This window comes from Passer montanus, unplaced genomic scaffold, assembly GCF_014805655.1.
Source record: "Passer montanus isolate IOZ18808 unplaced genomic scaffold, ASM1480565v1 scaffold11, whole genome shotgun sequence".
Classification (NCBI taxonomy): Eukaryota; Metazoa; Chordata; class Aves; order Passeriformes; family Passeridae; genus Passer; species Passer montanus.
In genome coordinates, this window is record NW_024357613.1 from 20,092,394 (window position 1) to 20,117,408 (window position 25,015).

Here is a 25,015-nt window from a genome sequence, read left to right on the forward strand (position 1 = left end):
ATTACTAATAAACTGAAATTTGCAGCAAGACCTCCACAGTCTATAGTCCAAAAGTGGATCTAAGAATTTTTCTCAGTCACCTGGGACATGTTTTCAAGCACATGAGAGGCATTGCTGTCATCTGCTCAGCTGGGGAGAAGGAAATACCCATTCTGTGTATCCTAATGGTTCTGCCAAAGGTCTTTTCCACTTAAGTGTTTTTTTTTACAGGCACAAGCTTGTTGGAAAGATCCAATGAGAGTCAAATACACAGAAGTGTACATGGACATGTACAATTATTTTTCCTTTTATCTATTCATAATGTGGAAAAGCTGTTGAAGTTAACCAATATATGTCAACAATTCCAGATTCTTTTATTTTTAGGGCAATATTTCAATTCCAATAAATTTATTTTTAGTAGGATATAACCATTTTTGGGGATCATCCTGTATTTTATAGACGGTTTCCTTGGCTGAGTAACATCAATGATTTTGCAAGTATGTAGTGTAACTGCTGATGTTTGTTTGCTTTTACTGAATTTTTTTTTCCAAAAATGCCAATGCAAAGTTGATGCAAAAAGTGCAAACTGATGCGTGACTTGCTTTAAGAAAACATTGATACCCAGAAGTGTTTTCCATTTACCTTACATCAGGCCCCAGATGCACAATTAGAAAGATTTCAAAAAATTTTGACTGATTGCTCCTTTTAATCTTAAGAGTCCCTTAACATTAAGTTTGAGGAGAATATCTGTGTGTCAGAAATTTCAGTCTATTATGTATGAACTCTTAAATAGATACTATTATTGCAATTGTTTTAATATACATGCTTTTTCAAATGCAGAGAGGAATAATTCCCATTCTCACAGCAGAGGTATCTGATTACTTTTATATCTTCAAGGATTATAGTGGCAAGAATTATTTTCTGCACAAATATATCTGACTTAACGATGGGTGACTAATATCCATTCCAAAATAACAGAATAAATTATTTATAGGAGTTAACTTTGAGCTGCTGCATATAGTTGCACACCATCCACTGATTTAATTTCTAGATAAAACAAAACAACCCACCCAGAGTTACATGGTTTGGGGTTTTTTTCCTTCTTTCAATCAGATGGTATATAAAAATCTAGGATTTAAGGATATAAGTGCTTGCTGACTGTTAGCTTTGTTAGGAATATTATAAGCAGTATACTTACTGAAGCAGTCTTACTATAATTATGTGGTTATTAAGATTTTCTGTTTTAGTTGAAAAATATCATCAATTACATGGCCATTAGGGCCAAATAAAGAAGAAACAGAAATAACAATATAAAAAGAAAATGGCGAAAAAGGATAAATTTATCATGTGTCCCCTTTTTTCTGTTCTATTTTCTCTTTTCCTTCCATTTTGCTTAAGGTTTTCCTCATAGAATATGGTGAGAAGACCTTATAAAAAGTTAACGTAACCTAAAAATTAATTAAAAATATGTTAGCTTTCTTCACATTCTCTTCTGATAACTTTACCCAATTTTTTTCCTGTTTCTTTTCTCTTGAAATCTGAAATATATTCAAAAGTATCTGGGAAAGCAGGTAGAATTGATCAAGTTTCATTCAATATACTTCATATTTACACTCTTAATAAAGAAAAAGACACACAACCGACACAAATATGTTTAAGTAATATATGAAATCATAAACTTACCATCTGAGAGATGACCACACAACCGACACAAATATTTTCCTTGGAAAAATATGTTTAAGTAATATATGAAATCATAAACTTACCATCTCAGAGATGAAACTGAGGAAGTGCAGTGCACAGAACAGGAAGCTCTATACACAAAATGCAGAGAGGTAGTTTTTCAAATACTGTAAATGAATACACTTCCAAACTGTATTAAGTGTTTTGTTCTTTCTTTTATAATGTTCCTCTTGCTATTTACATGGGGTGTTTGTTTTTTGGAGGTTTTTTTGTGTATAACACAGTATTATAATAAAACAAAGCACAAACCAACGATATTAAAAAACAGATTAATATATATGCAGACCAACTATTCTTTTTATCACTTGAATGAAAGTAGTGTTGCTGATTCAGTGAAAAAAATGCAATTATTTCAAAGTAAACCTTTCAGCTGTACACTTAAAATCCAGGAAGCATTTCCAGCAAGGTCCCCTAAAACAGTACATTTTCCCAATAAAAAGTTCTCTTCAGTAACATCTATGGGGAAAAAAAGAAAGAAAAAGCAAACGAGGTTTCACAATGAGCTGGGAATATCAGCCTGTATGATCATGATTAATTGACCTATTTCCACCTTGACGAGTTCAAAAGTTTGATAACATTAGCTATTTAAAAGTCTGCTGTAGTCATTGAACTATTATCATCCTTTGCTGTTATATTCACTGTACAGAACAAATGACAGTGGAAGTAATTGGAAAATCGGAGGCTCAGAAAGGTTAAGTGACTTTCCTGAGGTCACAATGTGGATTTTTTGGCCCTCTTGACTTGAAGAACCATATTTAGCTCCTTCTCCAGCTTAATCCAATTAGTAGTTTGATAATCATCCCAAAGAACAATTATTTTCAGCTATCTGCTTTTATCATATAGTGTCTGAACCTGCCTTACATGCTCTGTTGAGAATGGACATGAAGTCACATGCATGTTTCCTTTTGTGGTACTCAGAAGCTGTGGTAATCATAGCACTTCTTTGCAGAATAATGAATTGGGTTTGGTGCACTTGCATTTTACTGTGCCTGTCCTAGGCAAGTGCCTCAGTGTCCACATGATCTTTAGAAAGAGCCCTGAGTACTTAAATAATTTTTCTCTCCCACTTCAGCAGCTATAGCTATGGACGTTAAAATAAATTGCATTGTGTTGGCCCTGAAATAAATGTGTGTAGCAGTTGGCAGATCTTTGCTTTAAATACACCATCATGTGGGTTTGTCAAAATACAGTGCTTCAATCAATAAGGCATTAAATCCAAAAATAAAATGGATAGTTCTAGGAATGCATTTACTCCACTTGATTGGGCATACTACCTACTGAGTAGTAGGGTTTTTTGCATTTTCCAAACACTATCAAGAGACTGCAATCAGACTGGTACAGAGAAAATTGCTCTTCATAAAGACCATAGTACTGCTTTGTTGCCCTTCTATTTTCAGCTTATTTTGATGTCATATCTCTGTCTCCAGTACAGGTTTTTTAAAAATACTTAATCAGTAACGAAGTTCTTTTTGACTGAGGATACTGTAACACTGGAGTGGCATAAGGAAGAAAAAAAAAAAGTGTAAAATCATTGAGCTGATCTCACCCTGGAGAAAGACTCAGCCTTTGAAGATGAACATAAGTGCTTTAAGAAAGAGTTAAATGACTGTATTAATACACCTGGGAAAAATATGCACATATTAGGAAAAATCCTAAATATCCAAAGCATGTTAAAGTCCTAGAATAATAGAATAATTTTGGCCTTTTAAGATCATCTAGTGCAACTATCTTACTGTGGGCAGGAATTTCACTCTTTATTAAATCACTTTTATTAAATATTGGTAATTAAAAATTGGTAATTTACATTTCAAAATGCAAACAGGGAATTTTCAATTCTAGGAGAAAGAAAAAAGAGAACATTCTCAAAACACATCATTTCTTGCCAAAGATTCAGTTACAGCTGAAACCTGCCCAACCACCATCTGAAGAAAGTAACTGAAAGCCAGTGTTGCGAGCAGGTGTCATCAGTTGCTACATGGGTGATGCAAGTACAGCAAAGGAGAACAGCTGTCAGAACGTGCTTTTCCACACTGCAAGATTGAAATTAGCTTTGAATTTACTGGAAAATTAGCATTTTTTGTGAGCTTGATGTTGTCTGTGGTCACTTGGACTTCCTGAAATTAGTTTTAAGTAATAGATACACTACTGAAGAATCGTTGGCAACATCACTTAGTCAGCTTAATCAATGCTTTTATTTATCTTATGTTTTCTGGACAAAAGTTGCTTTTAATGGCATAGTGTAATGAATAGTCAAACACTTGAGTGATTTTTTTTAGCTGTTTAATAACTGTAATCTATTCCATAAGGGAGATGAAAGCATGATAACATGACAAGAAATTAATAAATACCATCACTGAAAGTCAGCATTGCTTTGTCATTGCATGAAATGCTCCAGATTTACTCATTTTCTTTATGTCACATGGCAATCGAAATGATTTGATAACCTGGTATTGTGACTTCAGGATGTTTCTGATACAGCAGAATGGCCTGAAATTTATACACTGGATGAGTTTTATACCCATTTATACCCATTCCTCTGCAGCCATGACTTCAGGACACAAGGAGATTTCTCCTGGAATTTAGAAATGGCTGTCTGCTTGCTGGCTGTAAAGGCCATTGCAAACCAGCTTTAGTAAAGTATATTATGAGTATTAAAATTTAGTCCTGCAACAAACAATGTGGAGAGAAGAAACTTCCCACACCAATACCACAAACACCCAAGTAATTTCCCACTATTTCAGAAAAGCATCTTGTTCATAAAAAACATTGCTACTGAAACACACTGAAATATTACAGGCTCTGTTTCACTGAAGCAAGATTCAACACTGGTATTAATTTACTGTATTCCAGCTACAGCTTTAATTCCTTCAATAAATAAATTATTAGAACTATTACTTTATAAGACAGAATACTTTGCACTATGCCTAATTCTAAAGCCTGAAGGAAGATATCTTTTTGCACACTCCTTTTCCACAGATGTTTCAAAATTAGAAAGTATTAAAAAATTTACTATCCTAATTACTGAGGAAAATTTCAGTAGCTTTGTTTTAAAATTAGCCTGGTAGTCTAGTATGAAATATTTGATGCTAAAAAGCTAATAACATCAAATTATAGGATAATTTAAAAATTGAAGCTGGCATATTTATTAGGCTTAATTATTAGGGAAATGACCTTGAGTAATGCTGAAATAGAGTATTTGTGAGATGTAGTTTAAAGGTATTAGTACATAATCAGGACATGGAAGCACACCTATAAACATTAAGACCTGACCAAGTTAATAAAAATACATTGGTTGAAATTTGAACTTCATCTTGCACTACTAAATTTTTTAGCATTTTTCCTTTTAAAAGTTAAATAAAGCCCAATGATTCCAACTTCTACAGACAGGTTTGTAATGACTTTCAAATAATACTCATGAAGAGTGTTAATTTGTTAATGAGTTTTCCTTCCACTGAAATAAATACTTTTAACACTGCCCCTAAACAGTCATTTCTACAAAGACTGAAAAGGTGACAGATTTTTTTGTATACATGTAGTACTATACAGGGGATTTTTTTCCTTAAAGTTTATCTTGATGTATTTTAGTTGTCTAGGAAAAGTCATGAAATTAAAGAATAATTTTTGTTACCTGTTTTTTAACAGTACAGTGATGATATAGTACAAACCCAGTATGAGTGCTATTGTTAGAAAATATATGTCCCAACAATAATGAGCATAAGTGCTGTCAAAGGCAGGCACTTAAAGTAAATGTAAACATAAAATTGTATGTGTTTGTGAATGTCTGTTTTCATTCATCAGTCAATATCTACATACAAAGTCTCTCTGTGCAGCAAAAAAACCAACAAAACTAAACAAACTTACCAAATAATTATTATCTGACTCTGTGAGAGTAACTTGCAAAATAAACTTAATTTTTAAAGTAGCTATTGAAAATGAAGTCCCAGAAAAGTAAGGAACTAATTTCTGAGGATTTGCTTCCATCTAAAGTTGTTTATAGCTAGAATGTTTAGATTTGCCTCATCATATAATGACATCTGAAGTCATGGAAACTCTTGTGTAATGACAGAACTTCTTATTTTTCAAGAGAAATGCATGGTTTAGATTAATTATGTCACTGAGTATGTTAGTGTATATTATTATCAAGGTCCTGCAATCTCTATTTTCAATATATTTCTTTTTAATGGGTGGGGGTCAGGGGTTATTCATTTGATTTTTTTGGTTTATTATCTCCTGCTACAACTGGAGAATTTCTCAGCTTAATCAAGCTACTTTTCCAACAGCGAATATAATTGGATTTTTTTCAACACATTCCACACTAACTTTGTCAGTGTCTTCATTACAGGCATTGATAAACTGCATTTGAAGTTAAATAAAAATAAATTAAGAGAAACCAACAACAACATAAAAAGATAAATACTTCCTTAAAAGTTACCAGAAGACATATAGTTGGGTAATGTCATATAGTTTTATAGGACTTTGATTTGATTAGGTTGTCATTCAACAAGTGATCTTCAGAACTTCATTTCTAATGAAGTTTGAAAAAGTTTGAAAGCTTTATTAGACTATTGTTGAAGTCTGCATAGTTTCCATCCCTATCAAGTTAATACAGAGGTGACTGTATAAAATTAAATGATATAGTACATTTCCTTCTTGCTCTAGGAAGTGACATATGGGTTACTTCTGTCAATGCCTTTTTAAGAGGCAAATTGCTATGTGGTGAGTCTTCTTGACATGGGAAAATTAATAAAACCAGGCAAAACTAAATATAGTTCAATAGCAGTATTCAGTTTATTGTTCTGTAGATTGCATTCATTGGAGGAAGAATGCAATCTACAGCACAATAAACTGAATACTGCTATTAAACTATATTTAGCAGATGCCTTCAGGTAGAAATGTTCATCTGAAACCTGGTAGGTTTTAAAGTTTTAGGCATAAGAGTATTTACCACTGCATAAATTATAATGTACTTGTTGCAGACCAACAATTTTCATGGCTATGATAGCCCAAGATGAAAGTGTGCTTCTGATGTTTTTCTATCTATTCTTCTCCCCGAGTATATTTTTTTATGGTAAGCAATATTACATTTGCAGCTGTTATTCATAGAAACTCCAGCTTCCATGAGGTTATTTTACATGCTTGTTTTGGATGAACAAAATTCATCTAAAGTGCAACTATGTGCAGAATTTCCAAACCAAAGTTATCGCTCATTCATATCTATCCTCTCACTGCATCAAAAGAACAAAGTTGTCTCAAACTAAAATATTAAAACCATTAAACACACTTGTGGCTAGTTTTTGTCATTTTCTCTACCTGGAGTCACAAATTTAAGTATACCTTTCCAAGATACTGAGATCACTGCACATTAATGACTAACCTCTGAATTGTGAACATTTTTCAATTTAAACAAAATGAAGTGCGTGCATGTGTTTAATAACATGAAGGCAGGCATAGATCTTTCTTTTGAGGCTGTTTGCAGGCTGTCCCATATCTTACTGTCTGATTCTCTTTCTTTTCTGTTCATCATAAGATGCTGCTGAGAAAGATGCTGAATACTCACTTAGAAGAACACCTCTGTTTTTCTTTTCTTTTCTTTTCTTTTCTTCTCTTTTCTTCCTTTTTGTCTTTGTGTTTGGTTTGGTTTTTGGTGGTTTTTTGGTTCTTGTTGTTTTGGGGGGCTTGAATATTTGTTTGGGGGTTTTTTGTGTGTGTGTGTGTGCGCGCACGTATGTTTGTGGAACACCTCATCTAGAAACATTTTCTTCTTAGGCCCCATTTGGCATGACTTCTGATGAAGAAAGTAACTCCAGACAAATGGCAGATAAATTCTGAGATGCAAATCTCCTCCAGAGCCCCATGGTCTGCCTCTGACATTGGCAAATGTGCTTTGTGTACAAGATCTCTGACAGCTGTCTGTGACCTTCAATAAAACTAAGCACTCTTACACACACCTTATTTTTTTACCTCTCATCAGACACAGAATGTAAAGACTTCTCCCTCTTAATTCTGTACTTGTCAATAACCTTGCAAAAAAAAAAAACCAAAAAAACACAGGAAGGCAACAACAAATTTATAAACCATGAACTTAAGAATAAAATAATTCATTTGAGGACCAAGGTGTTCCAAGGGGATAAACGCTTTTTTTTTTAAGCATGAACCTAAACATATATCTTTTCTACGCATGAACCTAAACCTCTATCAATGGGTGTATGATGCAATAAAAAGAAATAAATCAAAACAAATCTCCAGTTTTGTTCTATGTTATATTTTCCCACTGTTGATTGGTTGTCAGATTTGTGGTTTCTGTAATCACTCTAAGCATGAGGTAAATGAGTTAGATGACGCAGTGACCAAGTATTTTAGTTTATTAGAATCACAACCATTTGAAGATCCATTTCAGACTTCCTGTATTCATAGCTATCATAATAATAAGGTACAGATAAATATATAGCTCTGAATAATTCAGGACGCAACTTTCTAATGGTTCCTGTTTCCCTTTTCTTAATTTTTTCTCTGCATCATTGCAATACCACTGTATATTTTCTCCTTTTTCCATTATCTCTCTCCTCTTCTGTGATTACTTTCATTCCTGTTGCTTTCCCTCACTACCTTGGACTATTAAAAATATGGTAATATTTTAATATATTTTTATGTTAAGTATGATTTTATATACTCAATAAAAAATTTATCAAGCAAAACAAGATATAGACATAAATTTTGTGCACTTTCAAAAGCTCATGCTGTATAAGTGTTGTTAAGCTTTTGACTATCCCTTGTCAGCTGTCTTTTCTTAGTACTAAGTTGAAGCATATTTAATTTATTTCTGTAAAATTCTTCTATAGTTTATTCCTTTTTTGCACAAAGTCATGATGCTTTACAGATACTTAGGATGTTTCTGTGCTAAAAGTAAATAATAAACTCAATAATAACTCAACTTAAAAATAATAAACCCGTAGCATAAATGATATATGAAAATGTTAATGAAAAGCTAACAAATAAGTCATTGAAATAACAACAACTAGGAATCTCTCACTTAACTGGACACTAAATAGGAGTGAGGAAAAAAGGAGCAAAAATATCCTTCAGCAGAAAATAATCTAACTTAAAATAACTGTTTAACTAATGTAGAATCTCAGACATTCCATAGAAATCTCACTAATACTAGTTATTTTTGGTGTGTTAAAAAATATAACCGTTTTTATATAAAATTTTGACAGTACTACTCAACTTACTTTTCATCCATATGCTTGTACTCTTCATTCCCCTAGAGACATTTATACCTGGAAGTTCAGCCTGCTTTCTATTACATATACAGTAACACTTTTAAATTCTGTCCTTGCAGATATTCAATCTGCTGCTCTAGCTCCCTTAGAACTTTATCAAGACTTCAGTTCTGAGAAATTGAAACATCCAAACTAGAATTGATAGAATTGCATAGCAAGATATAAATGCCTTCCAAACATATCAGTACAACCCTTACCACAGCAGTCTCAGTTTATTATCTGCTGGAAATAAACAAGCAAAGAAAGCAATGTTTCTTATTGAGTTCCTCAAGTTTTCACTGATAATACTGTAGGAGTAAAATGCTGTGAAATGTAAGTTGTGATAAACATGGTTATTTTATAGTTTACAATTTCACAGACAATAGCAACATTCTTCATTATTCTTAGGACCCTAGCACACACCAGAACTACATGTGAAAAGACATATTCAAATGTTTATTGTTACAGTGTAAAAACAATCTCTAAGCATCTAGTTTCAACTGAGTAAATACGTAGCTTTACTAAACAATTAACCTTAATGCACAAACAAATGAGGATGAGATTTTTGTTGTTTATTTTAGTCCTTTACAAGACCTAAATTTTTGCCAAAGCGACAGAAAGATTTTAATAGAAAGCTATGACTATTCCTACACATTCCATATACATCTTCTGTGGGATTCTCATACTTAATTGATTCTGCTGTCTTTAATGATCATTGCTAATCTGTGCAATGAACACATAGAAAATTAACATGGATGAACAATCTGTACTTCTTTCAAGTAAATTTTATGGCAGCCTGTAAGTATTTGTATGCAGATCACAAGATTACATTTTATATTGACATAATTAAGAAGAATAATTGTACTGCAGTCGTGACTGTTCCTAGGTAAAGTTAGACTTACAACATTACCATCTCTCTCTAAATGTTATAGCATAAAATAATTGTCTGGCATTTATCTTTATCTTTTTTTTGGACTTTCTCCTTTTAATGTCCACAGTATTAGAGCTAACTTATGCTGATAAACTTGCAGCTGAGGGAGAAAAAGACTCAGTCATAACTGACCAAAATACGGAGATATCTGACCTGGTGTTCCATTTTACCACAGCTGCTTGTTGAAGCTTTTATTCCTCCACTTGGCCAGGAAAAGACCTATTACCCTGGCACAGCCAAGGATTTTTTTGTGATGGAGAGCAGCTTTACATTTCTATTGAAACTTACTTTTATAATATCATCAAAATAGTATTTTTCCACCAAAAACAATATAAAGCAGATATAAAAAATTATTTTAAATTATTTCTCTAATTCAAGAAAAAAAAATACTCCATCTCAGCTTTGCAACACCAGATAACACATTTAACCATTTCAAATCCACACAGGGATTGAAGTCAGGCTGTCAAACTCAGTGTAACCATTGATGCAATTTTTCACACTGACTACAGAGCTTTCATTCTGAATCAGAAAAAAATCCACATTCATGAGAATATGTGAATTCTCATCCTGGAGGCTGACAGATCAAAAAGGTTTAAAAATGCCTCTACTGTGCACAATTTCAGAGGGTAGATGTGGCCTCAAAATTCATCTCATCAAAGTACCTAAGCAAAGGTTTAACTTTATAATGAGCCTCACTAACTTGTATAGTGCACTTACTGTTAAAAAATGGTTTAACATTGACTAACCTTAATGAACTCATGAATCAGGCCTCTAAAATGAAAGAAGGGATAATGGTAACCACACAAAATAATCAGAAATGTGGTACAATTTTGCTAGTGAGAAATATGAAACAGCTTCAAACTATGTCATTTCTATTATTATTATGATTTTTCTTTAGGTGAGAGAGTTCATAGACAAAATAAAGGTCTATAAATTTAACTACATTAGCCAGGGTATAGCTGAACAGAAGCATAGTAAAGTAGTATAAAGTAGCGTAAACAGCAATAGTATATAAGCATTCTGTTAAACAGTTATGGCATAGCTAAAGACAATGTAGGAACATTTTGCATAAGTATATGATCTGTGTGACCACCAGAGAGGCAACAAATTCAAGTAATAAAAATCAATAGAAGCATGAGATAAGCAAAAGGAAAGATTAAAAATAGGGAAGGCATTCTTCATATATTCTGTATTCAAATATATAAGAAAGATGCACTCAGACATACTGCTCCGTTCAAAAACTATAAAAGCAGTATCTGGAGCAGATAAAACTTCCTCACAGACTGTTTGTGAGGGGCACAACAATACAGAAACCTCAAGTATAAATCAGGAAAATCAGAGAAGAAAGAGGACAGGCTCACTTCAGATCTGACATCTTTCAGCAATGAGCTCCCTGGACCAATCTCCTGGGCTTCACAACCAACAGTCACCCAGAACTGTAGATATCAATGATAACTAAACCGTTTTGGCTCCACTGTATTTTAAGAGCTTATTTAGAATACACATGCTAAAGACAAATTTTTAAAAATCCAGTATTAATACTTAATATCATGTAAGAGTAAGCCAGTTGCATAACATGTAAATGCATAATTTTAGATAAAAATAAATTATGTTTTAAATTTGTCATCACAATTGTGTCTAGATACCTGATGTGTATCAAATCATACATATATGCATAAAAGCTTATGCAGTTCTGACAATTCTTAATACTTCACCAAACAAGTATGTGCTATGTGCTAGTAGAACAATTTTCACTTCTGGCCTACTCACCAAAGCTCACAAATTCATAAAAATAGATGGGGAGGGACAAACAACGGAAGTTATAATAAATTTAAACATTATATATTTGGAAGTGATTGTTCCAAGTAATGAAGCATTACTAAAAATGATGAAACAGAAAGACTAACTGTACTATGTAATAGTTTCTCGTTTACTTTCCCATGAGAATTACCTTGGTTTGCAACTTGAAGCTCTTACTGTTTCATTGCAAAATCAGATTTAATCCCTACTGTTTAAATTCCTCTACTAGAGCTACTAAAAGTTTGGATTTGTTTTTCTTCCAGAACTCAACATCAAAGAAAAATGTACTTAATTGTGGCTGGTTAGGTTACTACTCTTTTTTTTTTTTTTTCATTTTGCAATAACAATTAAGTGTTCCATACAATATGTTAAGATTTATCTAAAAGCTACATTTTTCAGAGTGTCGTGCTATTGCCAGAACTACTGAAATACCAAGTAGCAACTTATACTAAGCATTTTAACAAAGGTAGAAAATAAATGTTACTTGTCAGGATTTTACAGCAAAAGGGACATATCTTCTTATGAATGCTGTTGGTGTAATGGAACACATTACTCGTGGCAGCTATTGATGACCATCACTTACCTGGAGTTTACCACTCCCACAGTAAAGCCAACAGAGAAACCCTTTGAGCATTCCTAACCCATTTAAGTGTAACCTCAAATCATTTTGTGTTAGAGTAGTCCTAACACATGAGATGGCTCATGGCAACTTGGCAGTCTTTATCTAAAACACATTCTGTTCTGTGAATTCTACAACTTCTGCCACTGAATAATTGAGGTATAGTAGTATTGAACTCTTTTCTCCAAAGTGATGGTGTGATTAAGTTTTCATTCTGTTTGTAATTTCTAGCTGTGGCATTTTGACTCTAATATTTTTCCAAAGCTATCCTTGTTTTTCCTGGTTGTTTATTGACACAACACAGATAATTGGACAATGTAATCTTATAACTCTTACTGTGTCTGCAACAGAAAGTATTATTAAGACAGATTTTATTAGTACACAAACTGTACCTTTTGAATGTAATTAAAGTGCTATCCTGCTCCTCTGTACTCCATAAAGTTAGAAGCACTTAATTCTGTTCTCTGTTAGACATAGTCTTACTAAGATTTTGTTAAATACACCTTTTGTTGACTGACAAAATAGAGGGGTTTTAGTTTTAAATTCAGAAACCATAAAATATGTTTTTCTGAGACAAAAATTGGTGAACAAACTTTGCTACAGGGTAAATGTTCATAAAAACACTAACCTCTGTTTCAGATTCCCATGGCTTTAAATTATAAATACAGAATGACTTTGTAGTCATAGAGCAAATTAAGTAATTTTATTATGTGATTCATTTCAACCTAAACAGATGTCTAAAAGAAGTTATGCAAACTGCATCCTTGAAGTGCATCTTGGTATCTAAAAGAGGAAATCTTGAGAGAGTAGAATGGTTGTAGACATCTATATTAAGTTTCTAAAATATTTTTCCTTTCTTTTTTTAAAAAGAAAGGAATTTTTTTTTTTTTTTACTTCTGTGTAAAAATCTGTAGTATGATACAGGCGTTTTAAAAATCACTTATTTTAATTACCATAACATGGAGTAAAATGGCCTATAGATTTTGTTGTATTGATTTAAATGAATTTTCCTTTGGAATTAGATTATTTTAGGGGTTTTCTTTAAGTATATCTTTTTTTTCTGTTAATTTCCAAACATGAATTAAAAATGCAATGTTACAGAATGGAAAGAAAATTAATGTACTTTCAGTTTATATTAAAAAATATTTTTCAATTGAAAACTTCCAAGCTTATAACTTAAATCTATTTTTTAAATTCTTAAACATTTGTAAATAGAACAGGATCAAAATGCTGTAAAGGTTACAAATTCAATGATTTAAAAGTTAGGATGCATTAAATACATCACAGTGTATCCATTAAATGCATAAATTCATCAAAAGTTGACAAGGTACATGGTGACAACAGCGACAACAGCAGTGACTATGGTAAATTCTGGGGCAAAACACCTGAAGGAGTTAGGCAGTGGTTTCTTGGAGTCAGGGCAAGCTGAGAGAAAGCAGAAAGATCCAGCAGGGAGAGAGGCTGACATGGTAAGGTCACTGCTAAAGCAACCATAAACAGCTCCAGAGCTTCAGTGCCTCAGGTGAATCCCATTCAGTCCCATAGGCTTAGTTTACCTGCAGTTCAATAAAGTGTGATGATGGCAGCCTGTGGATTGGACAGGTGTACCTTTGCTGGGTTATAACTGCTGAATGGCTGGGCCTGGAAGGTGGTGGTGAATGGAGTCAGTCCAGCCCTGTTTATCATCTGTAGTGATGATCAGCATGAGGGGATCAAGAGCACCCTCACTCAGTTTGCAGATAATGAGTTAGGTCGCGTTGTTGATCTGCTTGAGGGTAGAAAGACTCTGCAGAGGGATCTGGACAGGTTGGGTTGATGGCCGCAGGCTAATTGTCTGAGGTTCAAGAAGGCAAAAGTGCCAGGTCTTGCACTAGGGTTACAACATCACCATGAAGCGTTACATGCTGCTTCATGGTGATGGGAAGGGAAGGAATGGCAGGAAATCTGCCTGGTGAAAAGAACCTGGGGGTGTCTTTCAGCTTCCCAATAGACATGATCCAGCAGTGTGCCACATGGCCAAGAAGGCCAATGACATCCTGGCCTGTATGAAAAATAGTGTGGCCAGCAGAATCAGGGTAGGGACTGTCCCGCATCCTCAGCACTGGTGAGGCCACACCCTGAGTTCTTTTTCCAGTTCTGGGCTCCAAGGATGATGCTGAGGTGCTGGGGTGTGTCCAGAGACAGGCAGTGAGGCTGGAAAAGGGTCTAGAGAGTAAATCCTATCGGAGTGGCTGGGGATGCTGGGGTCCTTCAGCCTGGAGAAAAGGAGGCTCGGGGAAGACCACGGCACCTAGTGCTATAATCTTGTAAATATGATGATGTTCAGTCAGATTTTGGACTCAGTGGTCATGCGGTCTTTTCCAACCTTAATTATTCTACTATTCTTGCCAGTTATCAAAAACATAGTACTATGTTTTGGGGTTTATTATAAATTTGGAATATCATGATTCTACCTATTATCTAAAAACATTGTTATTTTTATGAATTTGTGGATCCAGTGCAAATGAAACAGAGATATATTTTCTGAGGTGGCGTACTACAAAGCAAAGTTATAATTTACTAGCTAATAAGTAACTACAGTGTTCTATATTGTACAAATCAAATTATATTTTTAAAGTAAAATAGTATTTTCAGCAGCAGCCATTCAAATCCAGTGTCATTCCAGGTTTGTGATTTTTAGCATTTTATGAACAGCTTGCATTTATTTGCATACTGGAGGAAGGATTTCAGAATGCACCCTAGAGCTTTATTAAATTTGCCAACTGGAATATTATTCCAGAGCTCTTTTATTAAAGAGCACACATTGCAGCATTTTAGGAAAGAGCTGAAGAAATCTTTAATGTTTATTAAAAAAGCAAAGAGACTCAGCATTTAAAATGAATGTAAGAAATTATTTTATGGCTGAGATTATTTCCTAAAAACCCTTTGGAAACTCAGTGCCTAGTTTTGTTTTGTTGTTGTTTTTTTTGTTGCATTATGTTTGTTTATTTTGTTTGGGATTTTTTTTGTTAGTTGGTTGTTTTGGGGGTTTTGATTTATTTTTCTGTCTACTTTCTCATGTTTTAATAATGGATGTTAGCAGTTTTAATTTTGTTCACTTCTAGCAGATAGTATGACTGAAACAAATTTTTATGTTTGTATTATTAAAACTGCTTTCACATTTTTTAAAATATATCCTCTTATTTTCTGTAATTATGGTAAATGTTGAGAAAAAATGTGTAAAAAGAGCATTGATCAAGTGTTAGCCTTATGGTCAGTCTCAAAAAGGACTTTAAAGATCTACTCTTTAAGGAAGAAGGTAAGTCCTATTTCCTACCTTCTCCACAAGAAATTCAAATTCCACATTGCCTGATCATTGCTTTTTATCTATCTTAATCTTTCAATATACTTACAAGGGGGAATTTAGTCCTCAAGAATTAGAAAAAAAAAAAATACTCAATTTCAAATGTCTTCTCTGAACTATTAACCTTCCCAAAGCAGACTTCCCTTGTTACCCATGAAGTAAGTAACATCTCTTCTTTTAAAGATTTATGACTGGCGTTCAAAATGCCACAGGTAAATATTAATTTAATAGGTCTCCTTAGAGGTGTAGAAGTCTGAGAATTTTATTCCCATCCAAATTTATATTGCTGATTCTCTTCACAATAATTAGTTTTGCTTAGTTGCAAAATGCAGTAAAACTGATATGAAGTACAGATGCTCAACAATATTAGGCATCTTAGCCTACTTATGGGTATACTATGTATACTTAAGTTCTAAAGACAGAATCCTGTTTCCAAAATTATCACATTATCTTTTCACCAAAAAAACCCAACCAACCAAAAAAACTCAAAAAAACCACCCCACATAACTTCAATGAAAATTAATTTAGCTATTAATACAGTGGATCTAAACAGGATCAAAACTATTTAGACATTGTTTGAAGTTCTAATTTAAGCTTATACAACACCTGAACTACAAATTAACAAAGATATCTAAAATACTTAAAATAACTTTCTTTTCAGATGTTTTTGGGAATAACAAATGTGAGAAACATTTCTACTTCCAGACTGAATGGTGTGAATGGCACTGTCTAAAGCTACTTAAATTCTGATTCTGTTCCATTGCTTATGTACATATATATATGTGTATATATAGTATTTCCTTATTCTACTCCCAATCTGAAATCAGGAGTCTGCTCGCAGCTAGCAAGAAATGATGGATAGTGTTAGTATTATTCCTTGAGAATCTTAGTGCCCAAAATTCTGCATTAAAATCAGATGGTTTTGTTATTGGTACTGTAAATTGGATATCATATTCAGCTTCAGGAAATAATTCCATTTTTATTCTCCATAGAAACATTTGACCTACAGATCACTTTGATTATTATGGATTCATAAAAATAGCTGCTAGTAGCAAGAAAAGTGACAGAACTTGAGATGTTACTTTTAGCTTGTTTCTACAAAAAAGGTTGTACATATAGTCAGACTCACTGTCACTTCCAATCTATTTTTATATTCATCTTCCAGCTGTCATTTCCACGCTTGTTGAGCATCACTGCCACACAATACTTTGCTCACAGACACTAAGGGCCAAATATCCACACAGAACAGGATTCTTATTGACTTTGGTGACAGTTGTACTCATGTAAGAAATAGTTTAGTTCTCTGTCTCTTATATTCACCAGTGCCATCAAAGAAAGTCTACCTTGTTTTGTTGTTGTTTTTCTTTTTTTTTTTCATATACAGAAATACAGTACAATCAAGATGAAGCAGTGTATTTCTTCTTTTGCTTGTGCTTGCTGCATTTACCACACACTCCCCTAAAATTCCTTTTTCCTTTCACCTGTCAAAAATATCACAAATATTAACTATTTCTAATACGAAATATTGTTTGAAATATTATATGTATACATAAAGTACTGAGTTGTGTCTTCATAAAAAGTACTTTTCAAAAATTCTTATCCTCATACTTTTAAAAGTGGTACTGTATTGGGAGCCATGCAAGTTTAGTCACACTCACCTAAAAAATCAGTGGTCAAATTGTCAGTATGGGTAGAATATGTTTCAAAGGGGAAATCACTGCAAACAGAAAATTAATTTCTTAGTTCAAATTCACTGGTAACGTATGATTTATCTTAATTTTGTATACTTGGGAATAGTCTTACTAGTCTTAATAATGTTAATAGTCCCCTTCTTTATGAAACCAGGTAAAATAAAAAAGAACTGTGAAAAGCATATTTAATATGGTGTTATGGGCTAGATATCTTAAATTAATTTCTTCTCGTTTGTTGCATGATGGACAAATGAATAAGGGTTTGTTTTCAAGCTGATTGAGGAACAAGAGAGTTAGCCAAGAGCTCTCATTTATCTCTGTAATGGTTTGGCCCAGAGAGGGAGGGTTTGGGAGCCTTGTCTGGGACTGGCTGCCTCTAGCAGCCTCCCTCAGAAGCAGACCATGTAGCTTCCTTCTTCCCCCTGCCAAACCTGGTCATGCAACCCCAGTATAGGTACAATAAAAGTGCTCTGTATTATTTATATTCCAGTAGTACAAAGAAAGTGGAGATGAAGATACTTCCACTTTGAGAAATTCTTCACTTTTCAAAAATGAATTGTCATTTATTTTAGAGGAAAAAGGAAGTGCAATGAAGATTCTCTTGTGGATGGCTGCCAGTAGATGAGAGTAGACAATCTTTCCAGTCAGAACTGGAATAAGGGGAAGAAATTATGGAATCCTAGCTATCTACTGAACAGTTCAATCAACAGTTCAAGCTATCTACTCAACAGTTCTCTTCTTAAGCTGAAGAGCATCAAAGAGTAGATCCAGTACTATTATCAAATGTAACTGTGGGAATAAAAAAACCCTTACAAAACAAAAAATTCTCTAAAAAAAAAAAAAAGTAATAGCTGAAGATTAAAATTTGGGTTCCATATCCACATTTCTGCTTTTGTATTTTTTTTGAAAGAATAGAAATTAATGAATATGTTTTATATTATAACATAAATATAGAGTGTAAAATATTGACAAGTGTTTTCCCTATTATTTGTGATCATATTTCTCCCACAGTTTCAAAATTCATAAAATAAGGTGTGAGACATTTTAAGCAGTTCAAAGAAATTCCATAAAACTCAGAAAGCCTTTGAATACTCAAGCTAATTACTTAAAGGCTAATTGCTTTCAATCAATGGGGTCACATTTCTGTAAATCTGCATTCTTAGGTCTCGTATACCTTTACAGTTGAAAGTTATGTAAAGGCATCTGTTCTCAGTAAAGCTTAATTTTATTTTTTTTCCTTCTTTGGGAATAATTCCTGTTCATCCCTGTTGTTAAAATGTTCTAAATGCCTTATTCCTAGACTTTCTCTTTAACTTTCACTGATTTGAATGCAGGCCTTCTTTTTCATTATGCTTAGATAATACTGGCTGTCCCAGTTGTTCATTATAGTAAGTAAGATATGTGGTTTTCATGAAGTGCTTTAAGTTTTGGAGTGAAGTAAAGCACCATGTTCAGGAGTTTATCTTTCTACACGGACTTTGTACAGAACCTTAGGCATAGAAGAAGTTTTAAGTTTGTACACTATTTATGCACTCAAAATTAGATAGGATGAATATTTGGACTTTGTACAGAACCTGAGGCATAGAAGTTCTTAAGTTTGTACACTATTTATGCACTCAAAATTAGATAGGATGAATATGAATCCCTGTATTCATTTTCATTATCTTGCCTGTCTTGCACTACTTAACTATTTCAATTGTTTGCCTGGAAACAAGAAGATAAATGATATTTCTTCAGGTTGGTTTTTTTCCCCCCAGATTTGATTCTTACCTGATTTTCTTCATCCTATTTCATCTAACACAGCATTAAAATCTTTATTCAGTGTGAAAGAGAATGCTTCTCTTGTTTTTAAAGGCAATAGTTTTCTGGATTTGTCAGCTTTTAGAGTTTATTTTCTTGCAATAAATCTTTATAAATGAAAAAAACCCCCTACTTTTATTTTTTGTTAATTTGTTCATTTTGTTCATTTTTCTTTGGTTGTTTGGTTTGGGTCTTTTTAAAATCAAAATCCAGCTATTTAATAAATACCATAGACAAATAATTTGGAAGGTGTGAGAGAGTAGTCTCTTACCTTGTAAAATCTGCTGATTTTGCTTAAGTTGAGTAAATTCTTGAGTGTAACCAAAAAGCACCTCACCAAAACCAGAGCTACCTTATGGCGAGTTTAACTTGGCAGGATGACAGATGCCCACCAAAGGTGCTGTATCACTCCCCTTCTATGCTGGACAGTAGAGCAAAAATATAATGAAAGTCTTGTGGGTCCAGATATTAAAAGAGAGAGAGAGAGAAAGAGAGAGAGAGAGAGACAGAGAGAGAGAAAGAGAGAGCACTCAGCAGTTATTGTCATGAGCAAAACAGACTCAACTAGGGAAATGAATTGAATTTATTGCCAATAAAATCAGAGTAGGATAATCAGAAAAAGAAAATAAACCCGAAAAAACCCAAAGCACCTTTTCCCCACGCCTCCCCTTTTCCAGGGCCTAATGTTAATGCTACTCCTGATTTTCTCTACCTCCTCCCATCATGCAGCAGGGGGGCAGGGAATGGGAGACTCAGTCAGTTCATCATTGCGTCTGTTGCTCCTTCTTCCCCAGGGACAGGATCAAGAATAACCGTAAGAACTAATTTCTTATCCTATACATTTCTGTTAAGGTGTATCAAAGTAAACAATAAAGCAGAATTTCTTGAAGAAAATTATTTACCTTGCTCTAAACATTTTGAATTATAACATTTAGAGTGTTTGGGTTTTTTTTAAAGTAAATATTTTTCATTGTGAAATTTACTTTATTGTTCTTTAAAGTTACCATTATCAGGAAAAATTGTATGATAGGGAAATATCTTTTCCCTAAAACCCATCTAAAATAGAGAATTTTCCCATTTTGTTTCCACATTAAGTTTGGCTAGATGTTTCCATATTTCTCTCTGTAGTACTGTCTCCTCTATGCCTTGAGGTTATCACTGCAAACCTCTTCAATCCATTTCTCAGCAAGTTTACTATTTGGAAACACCTAGGTTGTCATTCATGGGATTGAGGCTTTATGTCATAAAGGAAATAAAACTGTTTGATAGCACCTGTTCTATCTATTTTATATCTGAAATAAACTCTAGCCCAGTGCTGAAGCATTTCAAAAACATCTGAAAGTTACCGTTGCATTGGCCCTGACTTGTGCTTCAACTGTATTAATTGGTGTGTAGGAAAGATTTATAGTTATTTGCAGATTGGGCCAAATCCTCAAAAGCATAAAGGAAAAGGAAAATGAAGTTGTCTAACACTTATCGATGGGAAAATAAACACTCTTTCATATCTAGATGGAATAGAGTTCTTTAAAAAATTTTGTGAACACAAGAATACCTAGCAGAAATTAAGTATCCAACCATTAATCCTTTTGCCAGTGGAACCTGGTTTATTTTGCTGTAGCTTTTACCCCTACATATTTTTCTTATTTTATCATCATGTGCCTATTATATTATAAACGTTCTTACACTTCAAAAAAGTCACCAATTCTATCAGTTTTCACTGGTAAAAGCATAACAATCTGATAATGAAATGTGAGCCATGATATATAGAAGGCTGGTTTTGGTTCATCCCCTCTCCCCTTACCCCATTTGTTGTAAATACATTTAGGCAAACCTCTGTTCTTCTATGTAGGTTTCTGTATGGCTTGCATAGAGTGACAGAGGATTGGTATGTCACCTAGTTAACCTTCAAGCTCTAAGGCAATATTAGTCTAGCTATGAACCTACCTATAGGTGTTTACTTAACCTTTGTTTAAAAGTCCACAGTCTACTTATATCAAACTATTCCGCTGTTTCATTATTGTTATCATCAAAATGCTATTTTTAAACTGTAACCTGAATCTGTTTTGTTCAGTTTGAAACCCAGTAAAATATGGACATAAAGAACATTTTATTCCCTTTCTCATAACAATAGTTTTTGATGAATTGGGAGAGCATCAACACTCCTGTACTCAGTCTTAAGTTTTAGAAATTAAATAAGCTCCCTTCTAAACCTGCTCTCATACATTTCATTTCTATACAATTGCTAATTTACTTTAGTCTCATTTGGATGCATGAACTGAGCTCTTCTGGGGTGTAGAGTTGCAGATCTGAATGCAGTTCCCCAATATAGACCCCAGCAATGTAGGGTAGATGAGAAGTTTCCTTTTCCATACCTTGTAGACTTTTGTTTTTCAAAATTATCTATCAATAAATTGATTGTCTTTCTATGGGGGTAAATAAAAGTTTGATTTAGGTGTAGCTTGATTATTTCATCAAATGTCTATGAAACTGCTACTTGTCCTTATCCTGCATTTATACAATTATTCTCAAGTGCAAAATGAGTAATTTTCTTAGCTTGTAATAGTGGATAGTCTAAAAATCTTGTAACAGTCATCATTCTGAAACATCAAGCATAAAGATATGTGAAAAGTAACGCTGCACTTGGGACAAAGTAGAATTACAATTGTAGAAATAATAATAACAGCAATTGTTTATATCAAAAGTTAAAGTAATCTGGAATCCACATGATTAATATCTCTATTTAGACATCCAGAGTTTTTTGTGGGTTTTTTTTTATAAGACCAATTTATCTTTCTGATATTCAGTGGAGATTACTGCTCTGTTATTTCAAACTCATACAAACAAAAGAGAAAAATCCTTATAGACTATTTTCTCTCCTTCAGAACTATTAGAACAGATATCCACTGGCTCAGACCCAAATCTCTGTCAAGCATGCATATATGGGAAGTGGGTTTTCAGTCTTTCCTCAATAAAGATTTTAATGAATAGCTTAACTTAGTGTTTTATGTTTTATTGTGTTGAGATTTTTCAAGCACTCACTAGCATTTAAAAGCAAGTGTTTATTATCTCTCCTGAAAACTTAATGCTAATAGCATAAACTTCCTGGGCTTTTTAAGATCCAAACTTATTGCTACTGTAAATCAACAGCACTGTGTGTACAAGACAAGAGGTTTTTTCAAGGCTATTTCTTAGAATTACTGCCTTAACAAGAGTTGCAAGATAAACATGTAAGCCTAAATGGTTTTGACCTTTTGGCATTAATAGAGAGCCATAGAATAGTTTGGATTGGAAGGGACCTTAAATGTAATCTAGTTCTGACACTTAATGCATGGGCGAGGACACTCTTCACTAGATCAGGTTGTGCAGAGCCCCATCAAACATTTCCAGAGATGGGGCATCCACAGCTTCTCTGGGAAACAAGAAGAACCTCAAGAAAGAACAAGAACCTCATCACTTCTACAATAGAGAATATCTAATCTAAACCTAGTCTCTTTCAGTCTGAACCATTTCCCTTTGTTCTATCACTAAAGGCTCTTGTAAATAGTCTCTCTTCTTTCTTGTAGGCCCCCTCAGGACTGCAGCCCAGGCTGCCTCCAGTCTTGGTGTCCCCAGCTGACTCTCTTACAATGGTGACCATAAGATCCTGTATCACATTCCATCTGGCAGGGCTGCCTATTACCTGGGTCAGGAAGTTATCTTCCATGTTTTCCAGAAGTCTTCTGGATTGCCTACAGCTCATTGTGCAACTTTCCCAGTAGATGTCAGGATGGCTGAAGCCCCTGTGAAGACAAGGGCCTGTGAGCATGATGCCTCCTGTAGCTGCAGCAAGAAGGCTTCATCAGTAGGATCCCATTGATCAAGGGCCTGTACTAGACACTGGCCACAAAGTTTTCTTTGTTGCCTTGGTCTCAGATTCTTACCCACAGGCTTTTGACCTTCTCATGGCTGTTCTTCAGAGATAACTCCTCACACTCAATCCACCTCTTAATGCAGAGGGCAACTCCTCCACCTTTCCTTCCTCCCCTGCCTCTTTTAAATAGCCTGTAGCCTTTGAAAGTCACACTCCAGGCATGGAATTCATTCCATCAAAGTTTCAGTAATGGCAACAAGGTCATAGGTTTCTAGCAGCATGGTGGTATCTTCCAATTCTTTCTGTTTCTGCCCATGCTGCATGAATTGGTTTAAAGGCACCTAAGCTGGAGTCTTGGCTGTGTCACATTCCTAGAGGTGAACCCCTTAACTCTTTTGGGATATTTCTCTGGTGTTTCCCTTTTGGCTTCTGTTATCAGATGAGGCCCTGGCTTGTCTCTGTAAGACTGCAAGTGTGTTATCTAACTAAGTCCTGACAATCATTGATCCATAAAGTTGGCTGAGATTTTAATAATTTGTAAAGTATAAACCCTTCCACTGCATTCTTCTCTTTGGTCATAAGACACAGACTGACTCAGTTTGATCTAAATAAAATGAAGAAAGGTGCTGAGCTCCCAGCTTTGTGAGTGGCACATGTTATTGCCAAAAGGGGTCATGGTTACTGAATTCATATATAACATCTAAAAGTGTATTGAGAGGTACACTCTCCTTCATGAAGAAATGGTTTTTATACAGGAAGCAAAACAATCTAGGGCACTGAAGTCACAATTATGCAACTATCACTGCTGTCTGTTGGTAGCTGGCTGCTAATCTCCCAGCTAATCAATGCATTGGTTTATCACTGGGTCACAAAGACACAGGTGGAATTATTTCTCTAGTTACATTCCTGTTTTGATAAGGTGCAGCATTCTTCTAATAAGAACAATTTTTTTGTGATCATATGAAATAGATTAAATCCAAATGTAAAGGAAATAGAAAATAGTTTCAAAAATCAGAAAAAAGAAAGAAGATTTCTTTGTGCAATAATCAGAACTGTTATGTTTAATTCTGCTTACATGGCTACCAAATAAAGCATTTTACAAATCACAGGCACTGCCCATTAATCAAGGGAATAGTTCTTTTTATTGAAAGGACTTGAATTTATTCTTTGCAATAATCAAGTAAAACAAGACCAGATTTAATAATTGTTATGAAGTTAATTTTAGAATTGGTATCTAACAAGTGACCTTGATGATAAAAGCATGTGGGTGGATGTAGGATGTGGGGTGATAATTATTAGCGTGGTTAAGGCTTATGCTCACCAGAAGGCGCCATGGGAAAGGCTCAGCTGCAGGCTGGATGGGCAGAAGTCAGCTGAGGAGTGAGAGGCAGTTATGAGTGAGGCGAGAGTCATTTGGGAGATTGTAATTGGCTGGAGGAATGCAAAGACAGCGTATGAACAGGAAGCTGATTGGATGGTAGGACAAGCGGACAGCGGCATGGAAGCTGAGCCAGCCAATGGGTGCCTTCTTTCTGTTAAGTTCTGTTATGTCTCAGTTTGGTTTCACTTATGTCAGGATAAAATTAAAGGTATAAAAAGTGGCCAATTTCTACAATAAAACAATCTCCTTTGGATGCATATGGGGGTCTATATCACTTTGTTCCCCTCTACCGCTACAGATGGAAACAGAACCTGCAAGAGAGACTCACAGTATCAACTTAATCTTGATTTCCTCTTCCTCTAATGTGTTTCAGTTCTGAATTAAATTAGGAGAGATCTATTTTGAAAATGGAAAAATTTAATGTATGGGGTTATAAAATTTCACTAAGTATCAAAGTGCTGTGTGTATTTTCCTATTAATATTCACTTCATAACTTTCTTTTCTGAGATTCGAGATCTATGCTATTTTCTTCTGTCACCTGTGGTCAGACAAATATGAGTTATGCTGAGAACACTGTTATATTGGATACCTTGATAAAAAGTATCAGTGATTTATTTTG